Consider the following 16,309-nt stretch of genomic DNA (forward strand, 5'->3'; position numbering starts at 1 on the left):
CTTATTCTTGGCTGATTCAAACGCGAACTTAAACAAAGACAAAGGAAGTGGAGCACCCGGGCAGCGCTGGTCTAACAAGTAAAGTTTAACATCAAGAAGAGTGAATATAAACACTTAACACAAAACAATAAAAAACACTGCATACGCGAAACATGGTTACAAAAGCCACGGTGATAAGGCCACTAGGTAGGCACCGGATACTGTCAAGGCCCACGATGACATGCAACCTATTTGGGTTAAAACCCACGCTTGCTCGCTTGACACACTTGTCTCGCCTTTGTGCTATGTGGAACGCTTCCATAATTTAGCGGGGCGTCTGTTCAGGGTGCGTAAATAAAATGTCAGTGGCAGAAAAATTAGGTATACATCCGCAGCACTCAGTACAATATCAAGAAAGATGGGATGACCGGGTGCCGTTTATTGTCGTTTCATGCTCTCTCAAACGCACGTTGATACAACTTGTGTTCTTCTTATTTTGTCTTTGTTTAAGTTCGAGCTGGTTTCATCCAAGAATATTTCTTTCCAACTAGCCCAGCTTGCAACACTTCTGCCGATAGATAGGCGAGGAGGGAACGAAGACGTGCGTGGGACCCGTGTCGCCACCCGGCGGAGCACCCGGCACGGAGCAGGGTACCGATGGTAGCAGTGGAGTGGTAGGCGTGGAGGGAATAAATACGTGCACGGGACCCATATCGCCACCTGGCGGAGGAAGGCGAGGAGGCCGCCGCCGAAGCGACCAGCGCGCGCCACGAAGGAAGGCCAGGAGGCCACGTGCGGTGCAGAGCCGTCTGGGATGTAACTAGACGAGCATCCAGCTGTGGTCGCTAGTACAGCGGCGAGGCTCAAACAACGCCGTGAGGCAATAAAAGATGAATAAGCAGTGTATTCATTGCAAACATGTATGTATATCATTGCGAAACCACACCTTAAAAATGGGCCTAGCCATGGCAGTAACGTTTTCGCTATGAACTAGGGTTAACCAAAGCTAAACCGCATCAATTTTGTTTATTTTGCGTGCAAAGCCCGGGAGAGTGTGCTCATGTAATCGTCGTTTTCATTGTAAAAACGAAACGCTTCGAAGATTTTTCTTTGCTGTTGCGTCGAACATCTGCGCAGCACGCGTGTTCTCTGAAAGTCGCAGCCGCAAATTCACTGGCGGGGAGGACATTTGGCGAATCACGCCCGCAGTGGTCTTGCCCGCCTAACTTTCAGGGAACACGTGTCCTGCGCAGGTTTAGGACGCAACAGCAATGAGAAATCGTCTAGGCGTTTCCTATTAACAAGGAGAATGACGACTCCGTGAGCGCACCATCGCTGGCTTTGCACGTTAATAAAAAAGCAAAAAAAAAAATCTGCGCCTTCCCTCTCTTTTTAGCGTTCATTGCCCTCACGTCATTGACAACACAATTTGGTTGTCTGTGTAGACACTCCGTACGTGTTCTCGCCTACTCACCCTTATTGGTGATAGTCGGGTCCAAGTTACTCTATGGGGTACCAATCGCCATTATTTGCTTATGTTTCAATTCTGTGTAGGATATACACTTAATAAACTTAAACCAGCGATTCATAGCCTCTGAAAAATTTCCTGCCTGGCCAAATGCTATCTTCCTGTTGTGGTCATACAGCCCCACTGTACGAACGATCGACGAATCTTGTTGTTGTGAAAGAGGGGTAACGCTGCAAGAAAGGGGCGTTTCCGAGTAAAGGTTGCAATAGACGCAGAAAACTCGTTCTTGATGCGGGCAATGTCACTTGTTTGATGTAGTTCAGCGCCTGTAATAGTTGTTCACGCCGAAATCACTAATAATACCAGTTCCAGTGACACGATGACTCAGCACATCTTACAAAAAGGTTTATTTCTAGTTACATCATTACCTAACTCTAAAGTGAACCTTTATTTTCTAGGCTGAGGGTTAATCTGTGTCGTCGTTTCGCCGGGCAGAAGGCTTTTTTTTCATCAATATAAGCATAGTTAATTGTTTTTTCTTCGTTAAGAAAGTTTATAGTGTTTGAAGGGGGAGGAAGACCGGAGATTTGAGTTTGTGCTTCTTCAAACCGACACAAAAAACGACGGTATAACTAATGGTTTGTTTTGAAAAAGGAGAGAAAGGTCAGTTTTCTTGCTAAACCAGGTTTTTTTTAATGTTCCAAAATTAGAAATCCGGGCCCCTTGGAGAGCCTTAAAACGTGCACAGCACGCGAGATATTCTTTTGCCTTACGCTTAGCACATACATTTGAGAGGCTTTATAACAGTGCCGTTCTTCCGATTGCCTCCGCATAGGTAATGTTTGTGCACCTGCTTTTCTGTCTTTGTATCAAAGTTGTGACTGGCGAGTTATCACTCTGGAACCAACAAGAGCATTTCTCTACAATCGACCTGAGGAAGGTAGGAGTAAAATATTTCTTGCTGTGCACTAAATTTATTTTTGGAATACCTTTTTATGCGTCTTTTGTTCACGAACTACTAGCAGGTCGTCATTGCTTTTGCCTTTCTAATTTCCCTAAAACCAAATTTTAGTGAATTCCAAAATGTGTGTAACAGTTGTTTAGCGCTGCGTCGATATATCTGTACTACTGCTTGAACAATTCAAGCCCAGAATCACTTATCGGAAATTTTTAGCACATCATAAAACTGCACAATGAATAGATTTTTTGTCTGGCTCAAACAAAAATACCGAGTTCGCTTCATGGAAATAGTAATATTAAAATTGCACCGTGGGTTCTTCTATCATAGGAATGCATGAGTTTTACGCTTTCTGCGACAATATTTGTGAAAAGCAAAGCATCATTTCGCCTTTATATGCTAGAATGGCTGTTCACTGTAGGAGTTCCTCCTGCAATATCTTCTCAAAACCTGTCTAAATGCTTTCTGATAGACCAACCATCCTAGTGTAGCACTCTCCGCTTCTCTTACTATCTTTTATTGTACTTCCATTTGCCGTTCTTTCCTTCCGTGCCATATTTTTCCCATTCCTTTTTTACGCCTGGTGTTATAAGCTCCATACAAAATCCAAACAAAAATCATTTTAGGAAAGCGTAATGCATCCAATTGCGGTATACAACTGCAATAAATAATGCAACGTGATGTGCGGTAGAGAAATTTGACATCAGATATAGGCAGGGTCTGAAGAGGATTGTTTTGAACGTAGTAAGGAATAAAAAATGCGGTTTATCCCCCTTTCATACGAATCGGTAAAACATGAAAGTGAAATGTGCCTGCACAGGAGCCGTTGAATGTTTATTCTGCATCGATATGAACTTGCATATCGCTACGCTATTTGTATTTGGTCGGTATGAAACAGTTACGCGTATCAAAATAAGACACTGTATTACACGCGCCAGAGTAGTGCGTAAATGCGATTGAAACCGCGGGCGCTCGCAAATCGTGTGAACGAAACCGAACGGGTTGTCAGTGAATCTCATGGTGAAGTAACGGTCCGCTACTGCGAAGGGAGCATGATTTTCGGGTCGGCAGAAGTCTTGTGGGTGTGCTCTGCTTGCGATGTCCTGCTGGCGGGTCGCTTCGGCAAAGGTGCGAGCACTTCGGTCACGTTCCATGGCGTGTATGGCAGACGCTTGCGTTGCGACGATCTCAGCTTGTAGAACGTGAGAGGCAGAGTTCGTAACTTGTGCCTCGAATGCGTTAATGCGTTCCGCTGCCCGCTAACGTGTCTCTCGTCACACCAAAGCCGCCAGAAGAGCAAAAGTCGCCAGTCGGCGTCGTTGCAACAGTTTTTTACGCGGTGCCACGGTGGAGGAATAAGTTGCATGGCGCCATCACACCCGCACCGTTGGCGGCAGGTAAACACGCAGCCCTATCGATGCGCCCATTATAAGCGCTCATTAGTGTCGTGACGCTCTACTTCGATTTACCTCTCCTAGATGGCAGCACCACCTGAATGGAGAATATTATAGGAAATGGTATAAGGCACGTTCGTAAAGCTTTGCAGGCTTGAGTTCGTACCACGGTTTGCAGAGCATCTCACACCTCCCGTGGCGGTCAGAGTGATCGTGTGCTCGAATCCTAGCGCCGCAGCGTCAGTGAAACTGTTTCTTGCACTCTCACTTCCGTGACGTATATATCGTAGCTGAGATCTTGCTGTACCCCGGCGTAGAACAACTTTCGTGTCAAAATTGTGGCTCAACTTTTTAATAAATTCACAAGGGTAACGCAAGCAAGGAGCCAGCAAGCACTGCGGTGGGCTGCTTATGAAGGGTCTCAGGGGCCTATTTAGGCTTGCAGTTACTCATTACTGAATTCCCATACTCCCCCAGAAGTGGCGGAGATTTTCGGAACTTTTAACAGAGGAGTTGTTGTTACTGGCCGCAAGTTCGGTGTTCGTGCGCGTCGAAAACTCGGGTGAAGGCCGAGCTCTCGTGAGGCGTACATCTAGCGCATGTTCGTCCAGCTAAGCATACCCACTTAGGGTGATTGGCCAACACTGGCCGCAAAAACACTCCAGCGTTCGCCGTATTGTGGCAAAACGTGCTCCAAGCGAGAAAGTTAAGACGCGTCATAGCGTGAGCCTTTCATTCGTTCATACTCGTGTCGTCGTGTGCATGCGCTCTGTACCGTAGAAGAGCCGCGACTTGAATGTCGAAGCTGCTGTACATTATCCTTCACTCCACATGGCCCAGCCGCGGATAATTCGCCCGGCCACGGAAGAGGCCGCCCTTCGGGAGGCTCGGCGTGCAAAGCATCCGCTAGAGACAATAACTCGCGCTCGCAGAGTGGCCTACCAACACGCCTACCGAAACGGCGAGCTCACTCTGCCTTGCTCAACATAAGGTCATTGAAATGGCCTACCGCCGACGTCAACCACGACACCACAACGATCATCATCATCATCACCAGCCTATCTATGCCCACTGCAGGGCAAAGGCCTCTCCCATTATTCTCCAATTACCTCGGTCCTGTGCCAACTGTGACGAATTTATCCCCGCAAACTTCTTGATCTCATCTGCCCATCTAACTTCCTGCCGCCCGCTGCAACGCTTGCCTTCTCTAGGGATCCACTCTGTTACCCTTAATGACCAGCCGTTATCTTGCCTTCGCATTACATGCCCTGCCCACGTCCATTACTTCTTCTTAATTTCTACTAATATGTCTTTAACACCAGTTTTCTCCCTGACCCACTCCGCTCTCTTCTTGTCCCTTAATGTTAGACCTATCATTTTCCGCTCCATTGCCCGCTGAGTCGTTCTCAATTTAAGTTGAACCCTCTTAGTGAGCTTCCAAGTTTCTGCCCCGTAGGTGAGTACCGGTAAGATGCAGCTGTCATACGCTTTTTTCTTCAGCGACAATGGTAGGCTGCTATTCATTATCTGAGAATGTCTGTCATATGCACCCCACCCCATTCTGATCCTTCTAATTATTTCTCCCTCATGGTTGGGATCTGGGGCCACAACTTGGCCTAAGTAGATATATTCGCTTACCACTTGCACTGCCTCGCCACCTATCTCAAATCGCTGTGCTGCCCCGAGGTTATTGGTCATTACTTTAGTTTTCTTCATATTAATTTCAGGCCCACCGTTCTACTCTGTTTGCCCAGTGCGGAAAGCATGCTTTGAAATTCCAATTCGTCACCCGAGTTACTTAGCAAGGCAACGTCATCAGCAAATCTGAGGTTACTGAGGTATTCTCCATTAACCCTTACTCCCACCTGTTCCCAATCCAACGTTCTAAATACTTCTTGTAAACATGCTGTAAGTAACATTGGAGAGATTGTGTCTCCTTGTCTGACACCCTTCCTTATAGGTATTTTACTGCTCTCCCTATGGAGGATGATGGTAGCTGTAGACCCATTGTAGATATCCTCTAGTATTCTTACATAATGCTCATCTACCCCCTGGTTCCGTAATGCCTGAATGACTTCTAGGGTTTCGACCGAGTCAAATGCCTTCTCATAATCTATGAAGGCTATATATAGGGGTTCAGTATACTGAGCGCACTTCTCTATCACCTGATTGATCGTGTGAATATGGTCCATTGTTGAATAACCTTTACGGAACCCTGCTTGTTCTTTAGGTTGACTGAAATCTAAGGTTGCAGAAATTCGGTAAGCGATAACCCTGGTAAGTACCTTGTAGACGACTGACAGTAAGCTGATGGGCCTGTAATTTTTCAGGTCCTTCATGCCACCTTCCTTATGGATTAGGATGATATTCGCGTTCTTCCAAGATTCCGGTACCATTGCGGTCATTAGGCATTGCGTATACAGGTTTGCCAGTTTTTCAAGTACAATTTCTCCGTCATCCTTCAAGAGGTCTGCTGTTATCTGATCCTCACCAGGTGCTTTGCCCCCTTTCATTTCTTTCAAAGCCTTCCTTACTTCTTCGGTCGTTACTGGTGGGATGTCTATCTCCTCTGAACTACTGTCTCGTTCGGCATTATTTTGGATGTCCCGGCTACTGTACAGATCCCCACGCCAAGACGTCTCTTCACTGCTTTCAGGCCACCTCCGTTCTTTACAGCTTATTCGATCCTCTCCATATTATACTTCCGTATGTGAGCTGTCTTACACTTATTGATTAACTTCGAGAGCGCCGCTAGTTCTATTCTGTCAGCTGCTGTAGAGATTGTTATGGTTTGCCGTTTCCTGATTAGATCTTTCGTCTCCTGTGAAAGATTACCAGTATCCTGTCTAGCCATAGCGCCTACGACTTCTACTGCACACTCCGTGATAATGCGTGTAAGGTTGTCACTGGCTTCCTGTGTCGTAAGCAGCTCCTCCAGGTCCACTTCCGACTCTCCCGTTTACAGAAGAAGGTATTCATTATGCGTAGGTTATTTCGTTCTGCCAACTCAACTATAGGTCCCCCCTGCTATTTCTACAGCCCAGACCATGGTTCCCAACTGCCTTGTCTCCAGCCTGATTCTTGCCTACTTTAGCATTGAAGTCCCCCATAACTACGGTATACTGTGTTTTTACTTTAGCCATTGCCGATTCCACATCTTCATGGAGGCGTTCCACTACTTGGTCGTCGTGGCTGGATGTGGGCGCGTAGCCCTGCACCACCTTGAGCTTGTACCTCTTATTGAGCCTAATTGCAAGACCTGCTGCCCTTCCGTTAATGCTATAGTATTCTTCTATGTTGCCAGCTATGCTTTTATTGACTAGAAATCCCACTCCCAGCTCTCTTCTGTACTCTAGACCACGGTAACATAGGACGTGTCCATTTTTCAGCACCGTAAAGGCTTCGCCTGCCCTCCTAACCTCGCTAAGCCCTATTACATCCCATTTAATGCCCTCTAATTCCTCGAACAACACCTCGAGACTTGCTTCGCTAGATAACGTTCGCGCGTTAAACGTTGCCAGGTTCAGATTCTATTGATACAACGATACTAAAACTCAACTTTCTGTCAGTCAGTGATCACCTGCAACAGCTTCGCCATTCAAGGCTTGCGCGTGAGTGGAAGCTTTTCTGAATTTCTTTGATGACAAGTTTCGGGTAATCCAGACTACATCACAGAGCACACAGACGCCTTCGTTGAAATTCAAAACTGGAGATCAAACTGTTTTGTACAAACTCGATATGTCCCAAATTTTCTTTGGACTGTGTTCCGAGATTGTTATTTTACCTTGTACTCACAAACACCCCGTTCTGCCTGCCTCGTCAGTGCTGGCAGCATCTTGCTCCGAGCAAGGAGAGTCACAGATTATTTGAAGTGAATGTAATGCGCAGTATTTTATTATCTATCTGACAACAGTGAAGATATACTGTCCAGAAGTTAGAGTTCGGATATGTACAAGTATAACCCCACCCGCAAGACAGCCGTGCTTACTGGTCCTGCTTTGCACCTCAACGCAGTTCTTTGAGAAGTGATTTGTTTAGAGTCACGCGTTGTGATGCCAAGTGTTCGCGCTACGCAAATTATGAGGGTTAAAACTTGCATTCCGTGCAGCTCAAAGGTTAGCAGTTTGCTCTACCAGATTATTCAGCAATGAAGACTATTCACTTTCAACCTGTGGACAAACTTTTTTGGCGACGAATCACAGAAAAACGTTTTGAGCTCTGCAAAGTACGTTTCAAGTCGTTGCATTCACGTCAACTCTTCACTCTATGCTAAATATCACTTTTATCCAACAATATTAGAAGGTTCCTGAGCATTCCTGCTTTTAGCGAGGAAGCTGGAAGTGATGAATACTCATTCCAGTATTTTCAAATAACGGTTACAAATTAGGGAAAACTCACGGTGTTAGACTTCGTCTATCTTCTGTTATTAGCAATAATAAACAGATCTTTTATATCGCGTCCTAAAGATAAAAAAAACAAGGACAAAAGCATTTAGTTAAGGGTCGTATCAGCTTTCTGAGGTAAGTTCTTTTCATTATTCAAAGCTGCGGCAGGCACCAAATTGTTTGCTCCTGCTATTCTAATAATTCTCCCCGAAGTTATCTGCATTAAATAAGAGCAGTCAAAAGTGGTTACAGTGAAACATTCCACATCACCCATTTTGTTGTTTACAACTTAAAGACAACCACAATTTTTGCTCCCAACCTTCCGTTTTATGACATGTAAGGTACCACAATCGCCGAAACGAAAATTCTTTATGCTGCCGCAGAATATATCGAACCTTGCACTGACGCCTAGCTCTTTGCAGTATCTAAATACTACGCAATTTGTTTGGAGCGTCTTGTCTACTAAGAAAAAAGATTTCTGCAAGTTGGACAAGGTTATATACGCAACATACGGAGAAGTCTGCTTCCTAAGGAACTACTCCAGGAATGACGGGTAAGAGATTCCTCCCTCATGTGTACTCACTCCCGTATTCTAACAATTTTTCACCGTTCTTTTTTTTTCACAGAAGCAAATCGCAACTTCTGAGAGGGGCATATTGCGACTTAGAATCGAGTTGGTCTCCTGTAATGCAACGGTATGGCCCTACCACATTGCAAATCGGTGGTCCAGGTATAATAGGTTATTTTGTATACGTCCTTCTAAGTAAATACGGTGTCCGAAGCAAATATGTTCAAGTAAATATGTCGTCCAAAGACAATAACCGCCTTCCGCCCCTCCCCCTACATACCTATCTCCTCTTTCTCACTAACCTCTCCCGCTCTGCCTCTCTGGTCTCGCTCCCCCGCCCCCACGCAGCGCTGCCAACGGAAATTTCCCTAGATCTCGGGGATTTATGTCGTCTTTAGAGAAAGAGGGAAATTTGTCAATATTTAGGGAATTTTTTGCGTCCACGTGGTCTTATGCCTTCAGTCGTGTAATGGTGCCCTTTGTTAAGTTCAGGATTCATTATTTTTTATATACCTGTGCATTTCAGTTTCGCGACGAAACACAGATATCTACTCGCCATAAATGTGCATCGAGCGAAGCCATCGCTCCTACGTTTGACATAGCTGGTGTCCATTGCAAAACAACAGGATTGATGAATTTCATAAACTTTCTCGCTCGAATATCTCTTACAATGCGCATCGTCTGTGCTCGGTCCTGTTATTCTCCTTTTTTATATACTTGCATGCTATTACAAGCGCACAGTGTCCTAGTGAAAGATTTTTGTGTTTTGCATTGAACTGCGGTGTTCTCGATTATGGCATTTTTATATTTTAACGTCTCCTGCTCATGTGAAATGCACTGTAACACGTGCTGTTTCTTAGAATGTTGTATCGATTTGTGCGCAGACAATTGCTTTTCTTTGCTTGATAATTTTATGTGTATTATATACTATTACATATCCCCCACGTGATGAACACTATTGCATTTGTGGTTCGATGAAATAAAACGTTTAAAGCTTCACAAATTGTGCTCCGACAGTTTTTTTTTAGCTTCATCACCATTACTTCAAAAATGATTTCAAACTAATTCATAATTATATCATAAATGTAAACTTCAGTCGTATCGCACAACACGAACACAATATCTGAGCGAAAACATCTAATAACCTCATGCAGCAAAAATATAGGAAAATCTAGGGAATTTCTTTATCCGAGCTAGGAAAAAAGTGTCTTCGCGGGTTGGCAGAACTGCCCCCACAATAAACATGGCGGAAGTTCGCTCAGTTCAATTCAATTTTACCGCGTTCCACTGCCCGCCCGCCATCTACTCGAACCTTTCGTTAGAGTTAGACGTCTTAAAATGCCACCAGGCGGGCTGGGGTCGCGCAGGAGCGTTCTTTGCATTTTTGGATGAAAACAGTTTTTCAAGGCGTATTTTTATTTGCAATCGTAATAATCAAGCCGCCGTACATTTTTATTTAAAATAACTGTGCTATTATGACTAATGCATTGATGTTTTGCCAGAAATATGTCTAATGTCTTCTTTTTGCTGAACAATGCTGAAAAGTATGCCAATTGGAACCATATATAGTTGTTTGTAAATGTTTTACCTGTATAAACGCCTCTTTCAAGAAATTTATAACCTTTCCGCCGGGCGGCTGAATTTAGGGACAGCTAAGTGAAACTTTATGTGTATAAGTAGCCAAAAAGACAATAGCCTTAAAACCACGATACATTACGGTAAGTTTTTGAAGTAATAGGCAAGTGCGAACCAAGCAGTTACCATAAACGTTCATCGCAATGAATGCAGAAAGCATTGTTTGTCGCAACGTTTTTCTGGGTATACGTTATCTTAGACCTACAAGAGGCGATAAATGACAGAAAATACAGTACAGCCCTCGTTGCATGAACGGTTTAAAATCACCCATTCAAATGCCAAAACCAAAACCAAAACATAACCCTACTCTTTGGCCGTTCCCTTATGATATTGTTCCATCGAATTCTTGCCAGATGTGTTGACATATACCGAACCCGTTCCTAGCTGTGAACGCATGTATTTCAAGTTTGAATGTTTTTGTGATCTTGACTAACATTTGTTATGTGTGCAGGTATACGGCAAGAACACATTGAAAAGCTGGTATATCGAGATGCTAGCAACACCTGCGGAGTATTTTGGACGTTTAAAGGTTCTCTATTGGACAACCAATATAGCCATCGTAAGTACAACATGTGGCCTTATCTTCTGTTGCTTCAATCACCTTATAGATTTATTGATTGTCCTTATTCAAAAGGGGGGCTCGTAGTTTACCGGGGGAAAGATTATAGGAAGGGCATGATTGGATGACATATCCTCCTGGTCTTACTCATGGATGTCTTCTTGGGTTCTGTCAGTCCCGCTTATGACTGTTCTATCGTGGTCAGTTTTCCAGTGCAAACATAGTTCCCTGCGGATCAGTTCAACGTGGGCATTTAGGTCAGCAGGACCTCGCCCTTTATCGAGCAAGCCAGCCCTGCCCCTGCTGAAGCTTGTGCAGTGTCTAATTAATTGCTGGAGACCGGGATCTTTCTGCGGCCTGCTGAGGGCGCACGTTGGTGCTGATTTAAAGGATGCGAACGCATCGCACCATGTGTTACGCGAAAGCCTTAAACAGTTTTAAAAGAAATAAAACGGCCGTCCGGAGTCTGTAACATAAAACGTTCCCCACGTATCCGTGATTGCTTCAACTGTAGTCACTCTATGGCGTGCTGGTGCACTGAGCGCACGGTGGAAGGCCTTGTACTTTTTTCTCACTCTTAACTCGACCAACGCTAAGAAAGCTGAGAGCAGTACGCCGAAAATAGCAGTGCCGTCGGCACGTGCATGTCATTTGTATCACGAGGCTTGGCACGAGACATTTCACCACGCAAGCCTAAAAAGCAGTTGCTGTTCTTTATAAAGAGAGATGTGGCGAGTGCATCCGGAGATAAAAAATTTAACACAGAACGTTAAAGGCCTCAATCGCTGAGGCGAAGACGACATCAACCCTACGCGCACGGAACGCGATAGACGCAAGGACTGAGGCTCGCGTCAGCGCTTTTCCACGTGTCACATTGGGGCGAGACAGTTCACTAGGAACAGCGAAAACAAGCGCTGTAAAAAACCAAACCTACGGCGAGGCATGGACAGGACAAAGGCTTTGATTTTTTACAAAGCTTGTTTTCTGTGTGACTATGAACCAACACGCCCAAGCCTTTTCCCTTCCGTTCACTAGGAGCTCCACAGACAGAGCATAAATGCGGCAATGGCCAGAGGTGGTCATTTCTGCCACTATGCTGCAGATGCAAAGACGGGAAGAACAAGCTGAGTAATTCATCATCCTCGTCAACTCTTCCATTATGCGGCGGCTAGTACGAGCAGCGGCGCAACACGTAGGAGACAAATCGAAGCCATTCGAAGGCCTTAAGGTGCATTGCAAAGCAAAACACCTCCAGCGGCTAGATTTAAAAACACTTCGATAATGCCAGGCAAATCAAGGCACCTTAGACGTTCAGATGGACTTTCATGCTTCACGTTCAGAACCCGCAAGAAAGGCTTAGGTGTACTCGGATTTTTTATGACGTGTCGTGTGTACTATGCGTTTGCATAAGTCCTATCTATAAAGACCAGTTCGTGTCCCTTTATGTTTTGTGATCCGGCCCGTTCACTGAGGGTGTGGTCTCTTCAAGAAATTCACGACTTTCATGTGGTAATTTCCCTCGATATAGGTTCTATGTCAGTGGACCTGAGGGAGGTTTGGGAGTTGGAGCTCGAGAAGATGGGATGGCTCAACACTGCCTGGCAGTCTCGTGGACTTGTTTTTACCGATCTCCCCGAGCTCTGGTTATTAGCAAACTCTGACTGGCATTTTACACAACGTGGAATAGGTTTATGATCTTTGTGGTCATAACAATAGTGTATGCCTTCGTCTTGTGTTCAAAGCATTCACAACAAAGGCACGAAGGAACAAAGACAAAAAGCTCGGCTGTTTCTTTCTTCGTTCCTGTGTTGTGAGCGCTTTACACACAGAGATGAGCAGCTACCAACAGCACAGCCGAGCGTTCTGCTGCAGTGGGTGTTTTGCGTAGCTCTTTTAAACAGCGCGCAAGTCCTGATTGAGCCGAAATTTCGTATTGTCATTAACGTCAATTCGTAGCAAATGTTACAAGGTGCCAAACAGTACGAAGACTTCGGCTTCTTTTTCGACGCTCTGCGCGTCCGAGAAGACCCTTCTCTTGCAATTTATATTCGGTAGCTCGGCACATAACAAGGCAATTCCTGCTTTACTTCGGTCGACAAAGGCATCAGTGCTGACACATTTTTTAAGATCCACCAAATGACTTATATCATTCCTGAATAACCATAGCATTTCTTAGCCCAGTTAAGATGTACAGTTTTTGTACCTGGGGCTCCCGAATCAGAAATGTTACTTATGGGACTGCTCATTAGTGGGTCACTGACTCAGTCAGCATTCGTGAGTCACTGTCTACACCAGTGGTGACCAAGTATACAATACCCAAGGGTCAGTCATTAGTCCGCACCTTGTACATGACCTTGAAGAATAAAGAGACCCGGGGTGGGACAGGAAGCTGAAGTGGAACAGAGACGGGGAGAAAGATTGGGGAGATAGCACAACCGGTATAGCGTGAGGAAAAATAGGACCACGGAGAGCAGTACAGACGGAAGTGGGAAACGGAACGGTAGTGGTAACAGAGAAGAGGCTGGTACCGGAGAAGTTATAAGGACGGGAAAGAGAGAGAGAGAGAGAGGGTACTGGGGTAGAAAGGAAGTGGAGAGAGATTGGGGAGAATAGGGAATATTGAAGGTCTTGCGAGAGCGAAGGAAAAGAATTAGGCGGCGGATAAATGCGGAAGGGCGCACTTTCGAAGAACAATGAAAAACTGAGCCAACATTCGCGAACCACACAATGTGTATAGCCATTTTGTAAAACACTGACGATAATGATAATAACAAGTATACCAACATAGAAGCCAACATTCCAGATAATTGCTTCGTCTTTTACAACTTAAAGAAAAGGGAAGCAGATTCAGTAGGGATGTGAAGAGGTTGCGTAATAAAGCCTGGAGTCCAGCGTGAAGGGCACTTAAAAGGCGGACGAAAGGCTGGGGAGTGAGAAGGAATGTTGCGTGGTACGGAGGTAGACGGCTGTAGTCTTTTCGAGCCATTTGCAACGAGTCCAGTTAGCGTTACTTTTAGCGTTGCGAATTTGTGCTCCCCAAGCAACTCTCACTATGTAAAAACGGGATTAAAACGCGCAACGCAACTATTACCTTCGTAAAAACCTTAACCCCACACTTGAGATACGAGCCTCCCCATTGAATAAAGTCAATCAATCAATAAAGCTTGTATTTGAGAAACCGGGTGGGTTCATTAAATGTGTAGTTATTTTTATTGTACTTTGCTTAGTACTGACAATATTGTCACGGGCTCGGTCCCTTGGCTCCTTACTATAAACGGAACCAGTGTCCAACCCTCGCTATGCGGGTATGCGCCCTCTGGGATAAGTGAAACCATAGGCTGGAGAAGAAGACGCTCGCGAATGTTGGTGTGCGTGCAGTACATGGGACATCGCAGCTGCCTTACCGTCTATTTTCGTAATTACAGTCTCTAAAAACATCCCCTTCGTTGCAACGTCACAATATTACAAAATAAACAGTTCATTCTTCAGAAAAAGGGCGGACAGGTTGCTTTTTTCGCTATGATTTATTGCATAGAACAGTTTTATTGTGCGCGATTTATTGCATACAGCAGTTTCATAGTAACCATGCTCACAAAAGTAGAGCGCGCACTCAAATAAAACGCTACTAAATCAGTCGTTAATTGTTTTAACGAAACATACATTCTTTGTTATTTGTTCATTTGTTTATACTGTGGTTCAACTTTTTATCTAGTATTTCAAACTGAACTTTATTTTTCAGGTGCATTTTCAAAGTATCATGTGTGTGAGCTCCGCATAAAAGGGAGCGAAACTGGCCCTGACAATACGACTGCATGCCACAAGGCCTTTTTCAAGCTTTGTGGTCGTGACATAATTTATGATATTTATCAAGGCATGTGTTCACGTCCTAAAAGCAATGAAGATAGCAGGCTATAAACTTTTTTGTTGGGCGTGCATTCCCAATGCCACAGCTCAATGAAGGTTCAATAATAACCCGTTCACCTTGTGCCACCTTAAAGCTCTACATATGGTTTCGCCAAGATTAGATATTTCGGTCCTTCGTTTTTAAAGTTACTTATTTTCTAAATTTTCAAAAATCACCTTATTCGGCAATAATTTGTACCGGCATAAAAGGACCATGTTGGGAACTCATATCAAAGGTACGCATTTTTTCCCTTTCAAGATACAAAGCTCCTGTACTAGTGACCTGAATATAGTCATCGATCAACCGCCTAAAAGTATTATTTATACAAGATTACTAAGAAATTACACATCACTCTTTCAGATGCACTTTTTAATGTCTGGGTTTCCCAGAACTACATTACAACCAGGCAAGGGCTGATCCTTCACACAGGGTTTTAAAAGTACCTGTGAATGTCGTGAGCTTTTTCCATCAGCGCTGACCAAGACATAGTCTAATGTTTTGTGAAGCCTTGTCCACTTGGGAGGCACTCCTGCTTGATAGGCGCTTATCCCAAGGAAAACATTATGAGGTATTCAGAGCTTGGGGACTTTCTCGCGAAAGCCGCAAAACTCAAAAACCAAACAGAAGAAATGCACAGTGGCACATTTTGACTTTTCAAAATTGGTCAGCAGCCAGGAAATTGGACATTATCAGTGCTGATTAAAAGCGATGGTGAACTGTAACACGTGATGACTTAATATCTGAGCCTTTCTTCAACATGATTAGAGCCAGGGCCCACTGCCCGAAAAATTGGCGCGGCAGTCGCAGCGCCGCTTCAGGAGAGATTGCCATTCGCTTCAACGAAGTCTTCATCACTGACGTCAATATGCTGCCTTAGCGCTGCACACTCTTCAAGGATGACTACAATAGAGCTCGCAACTTTTTCCGCCGGAATAAACACCCTTGTTTGTAAAAAAAACTTTGATTTTTTCTCAGTGGGACAAACTAGTTGCCGGATACTGCAACAGAATCCATAAAACAGTGCCCAGAAACTATATTTAATATATATGACCAAAGCCCCCAATTGCATCTTCGGAGTTAAGACATCGGTAATACCTGACAGCATTTTAGCACGAAGAAGGTATTCGGCGCAATTTGGCAAGGCCTTACGGCAGGACAGGTATTATGCATGTATGAGGCCAATAGTTTTTTTTTCGTGCCAACCCCGACATCAACGTACTGGGCGGTGGAACTAAAAATGGTGAGTAAAGTAATCACGTCATACAAGGCATAGTCGGTTTTTTTTCAAACGCAAACACTAAAAAGTGCACGTTTTATTTTTAATACCACGTCAAATACCCAATTTACGTATGCACACAATGCCTCTCGAGGTGATCACGCGTCTGTGAACCACGCGTTGCCGACACTTCTCGAACTTCAGCAGCCACCGCATAAAAGTGTAGAAATTTTCCAATAGCGG

General features: G+C 44.5%; 1 long non-coding RNA gene across 1 annotated transcript; it reads left to right on the forward strand.

Moving 5' to 3' along the window:
- The first annotated feature begins 2,212 nt into the window (after positions 1-2,212).
- LOC144142878 (uncharacterized) lies at positions 2,213-15,784 on the forward strand. Its single transcript, XR_013317063.1, has 5 exons — positions 2,213-2,387; positions 8,607-8,737; positions 8,811-8,914; positions 10,839-10,946; positions 14,686-15,784. It is a non-coding gene; the product is annotated as an uncharacterized LOC144142878 (long non-coding RNA).
- Positions 15,785-16,309: the final 525 nt, after the last annotated feature.

The sequence above is a fragment of the Haemaphysalis longicornis genome, unplaced genomic scaffold (genome assembly GCF_048455015.1).
Source record: "Haemaphysalis longicornis isolate Haplotype H1 unplaced genomic scaffold, Haemaphysalis longicornis Haplotype H1 scaffold_6, whole genome shotgun sequence".
NCBI lineage: Eukaryota > Metazoa > Arthropoda > Arachnida > Ixodida > Ixodidae > Haemaphysalis > Haemaphysalis longicornis.